The 4145-nt window shown below is 30.0% G+C and overlaps 1 pseudogene; it reads right to left on the bottom strand.

Moving 5' to 3' along the window:
• Nucleotides 1-1542: 1542 nt before the first annotated feature.
• LOC149177067 (protein neprosin pseudogene) lies at nucleotides 1543-2252 on the bottom strand (annotated as a pseudogene).
• Nucleotides 2253-4145: the final 1893 nt, after the last annotated feature.

The following is a 4145-nucleotide window of genomic DNA, read 5'->3' on the forward strand; positions in this document are numbered from 1 at the left end:
CACCCAAATTCAAAACAAAACCCAAGTGCAACCATAACTAGCCTAAAATTTATTAACTAAAACAAAGTTAAATTATAAAGAGAGAGCCCTCTCTGAGCATAAGGAAGGCTATGGTCTCATCTCAAAAAGTGGTTTGTGGTTACTTCTATTATTTCCTTCTTTAAAACTTTCAAAAGAAATTTTGGAGTGATAAGAAAACTAAATTCAGTGTTGGTTTGAAAACTGAATTATGATAAATTTTCCCACCTATAAAAAAATAGTGCACCAACTCAAAACACAAATCACTTAAAAATACTAAATTATGAGCCTCAATTACCACCAACCACATTACTACCGAACTGGCCCTTCCAATTTGGAAAAAAGTATATCTAAAAATTTCACAAAATAAAATAAATATATCAAATTTAAAAAAATCTTGAGGAATTTTATCATCTTTTTGTCTAAAAAAGCACAATAATCTTAACACTCCAAGGCACGCCCCACTCAATGCTTTGTGGTCGGACATGCGTCACGCTGCTCACTATTTACACGGCTAACTCTTGAGCAATACACTCTCTTCTTCAAAATCTTCAAAATAGTACATCATCCAAATGAACCTATGTGTTGGGGCAAAGTGATAAATAAAACTTTTTCATAATGCATTACCTCACACTACCTTATTGCTATGCCTTAATGATTTGAAATAATAAAAAAGTGCCGAGATGACACAAAGCTCCCCTCAATTTGACCAATAACCTAACTATACAAAATAATCCTTGTGACCTAATTAAATGGTATAATTCAGTTTGATTATATATATTATTATATTTGTCCCAGTGAAAGGCATTTAGTTTTTTTATTGGATATTAGTTTGTTTTGACAAAAAATTTAAGATGTTTATTCATAGTTTAACATTAAAAATTTAATTTTTATTATTATTGAAATTTATTTATTGGATATTAGTTTGTTTTGACAAAAAATTTAAGATGTTTATTCATAGTTTAACATTAAAAATTTAATTTTTATTATTATTGAAATTTATTTATTTGTAAGATGATTGGTTGAAATCTTATTATGGGTTGTTTAGTAACTTCCATTTCTATTAGTTATTAATTTTTTGCTTTTTGTTTTATTTCTTTTTATTAAACTTTTTGCTTTTTTCTTTTTTTATTATCTAATTATAATTTTTTCTCAATATTTTCAATTAAAGGTAACTTTTTATTATTTTAAAAACATATTTTAATAAATTTAATTATATATATATATATAACACTCTCTATCTCTCTCCCACACACATATATATTAGTTTATCATATTTTTTAATATTTGGTGATGACATTCAACAATATAATATTTTATTAATTATTTTATTTTTATGATTAAATCTTCGTCTTTGCTATTTTTTGTTTCATTAAACCATATTTAAACTATGCTGCAAGTACTAGCCACTATATAGCCTTTATTCACTGATTCAATCTGTTCAAAAATTAGTAAATAATATATTAGTAAATAATATATGTTACATAATTTGCAAAAATATTTAGGAAATCCATTAGTGGAACCTCAAGGGCACTCGTGATTCTGCCCTGGCCCTCCGAAATAGAAATGATTACCCTAATCATCATTGTGAACGCTTTGGTTGTCATAATAGGTAGTGGAGACTGAGTCTATGGTTTGTAGACTGTTTTCTGCATCTACTACCTGTAGATTACGAAAATAGTTGGTTCTGCCAAATCCTTCATTTGGAAAATTACCACTTCGCATTTGTGTGGAGGTGTGATCTCCACCTGGTTCCATGTTTATGACCTCACCACCCCATTCAACCATATTTGCATGATCTGTTAAATGTGTGAAGAGATGTGCAGGCCAATATCCCACCAATTCATTGTCTACAAACTCCATCCACCAGTCGCCCTCTTTAGGATCCTGCAAACAACAAAAACATATGCATGGAAAAAAATTGTAGTACATATAAAAAATCAAAGTTGTATATTGGAATTTTTTGTGTTTATTTATGGCTTTGCATTTAATGTTTACTTTAATTAAAATGAACATATCTCTGCAGCTTTCTTTAACCTGACAAAATCAAATGGATGGTGATGAAGTTCACAGACCTTCCATATCAGTATGGTAATATCATACTGAGGACCATTGAAAGAAGAAATAGGTGTAATGGCAGCACCAATGGCTATTCGTTCATTGGTTTGAATGAAACCTAAACATAACAGATTGTAGCATCCCGTCTCCTGGTAGGAATCACTCTGCAAAGACATTATTTTCCAGTTGAATCTGGTAGGTGGAGGTAAAAAAGGTAAAAACTAAAGCCCTGAGAAATTTACTCATAGGTTTGATGTAGACAAGACTGTAGAGAATCAACATCGATGATGACAAACTTGTATAGGTAAGAATGTAAAACAAAAATAGACGAGAGACTGTTACAACATGTAAATCTTATACTATGTCTACTATGTTCGATTTAGATAAGAGCCGGTATAGAATCGACAAGCCTGATACCAAACTTGTATAAATACCTTGTAAGATGATTAGTACTCCTAAGTTAAAAATACCCACGGGGTTTAACTGTACAAGTGTAGAGTTTTTGAGAATTTTTTTTGGTGGAGATCACATTATAATATTTTTGTCTATGAGTTTCGAACCAACGAGTGTTGTTCATGATCAGGACAAGTTGAAAAATCAGAGCATAGTTGTATGTTAAATGGGGAGAGCAAATCTTCCAACAATAGAATTGTTCATATTTTGCTTTGAAACTCACTCCATCCCATGTAATAAGTATCACGTGGTTTCTCTCAATTTTTCTTCGTCAAATAGAAAGCCCATGCCCAAGCCCACTTATATGATGTTTTTCGAAAAACAAAAAAACTTGTTTACCAGCATGCACATACCAACCTCATAAGATGTTTTGGACTCTACAGGGGAATATAATTGTCCAGCATTGCTACAAATGCGTTAACAATATATAAGAATAAAAAATAGTAATTGAAAATAACATTACTGTGAATCAAAAACTTACAGCATACGGTAAGTCAAAATCAGAACATTAATGTAAATCATAAACTTATCATAGAAAGTAAGACAAAATAAGGAGACAAACACTCCACATTATGATTAAGGTAAAATCAGAACATTAATGTAAATCATAAACTTATCATAGAAAGGTGACAAACACTCCACATCATGAAGGTAAAATCAGAACATTAATGTAAATCATAAACTTATCATAGAAAGTAAGACAAAACTTATCATAGAAAGTAAGACAAAATAAAGAGACAAACACTCCACATCATGATTAATCCACTTTCTGTATGATGCTTTTGATTAAAACCAATATTTAATTGCCCAGCACAATTACAGATGTGGTAATAGTATATCAAACCTTGAAATTGAAAGTCTAAATTGAAAAGAAATAAACATATACAACAAAAGAGAAAGCAAACTCTGAATAAAAACATTATAAATATCATTAATTTATTTTTTATTAAAAATATCTTGATAAAAGTTTTCAAAGATAAAATCTATAAAACTGTGTAATAAAAAGTGTTTAACCATTTTTTAATTTGCTTCTAAATTAAAATTGTCGATCTATTTGTCTGGATTGTAGATTAAGGAATAGATTTTGGAAATTCGTCTCAGCAAAGTGAACTAATTGAATTGATTTATATTTTTCCCCCTCTCATTTTTGAAATATTTTGAAATCAGGAATACAATTATATTTAAATAAAATTATGAGAAATATGAAAAATTAAGTGTTTTGAATAATTTATTTTTAATGTAAAATAATAAAAAATCAATAACTTGTCAAATTTTAAGGGAGTTCTACCGAGACTAAGGAATTGCCCTAACGACCAAAAAATACCAGAATCCAGATTTATTGCTTGCCCGCTTGCCCTCTGGCGGCAATTGATCCACCATCGGTCCATTGGGATTCCAGAAATTCATAGTTTATTTTGCACCAAAACATTCTCCTCCTTTCAGATATGCCATTGCATGTTGCACAAAGAAAGAAAGAACAAAAATCATATGAATTAAACAAGCGTGATGCATAGAGAAAAGCCATATCGGTTAAGACCGAGTATTTCAATAATTGTACCAAGAGAAACGAGGTTTCTGTTGAGCACTCCAGGGAGAAAATGTGCTCAATGCTTAAA

The sequence above is a fragment of the Pinus tabuliformis genome, chromosome 4_1, assembly GCF_031772625.1.
Source record: "Pinus tabuliformis cultivar Carrire ecotype Pingquan chromosome 4_1, CPIR1, whole genome shotgun sequence".
Classification (NCBI taxonomy): domain Eukaryota; kingdom Viridiplantae; phylum Streptophyta; class Pinopsida; order Pinales; family Pinaceae; genus Pinus; species Pinus tabuliformis.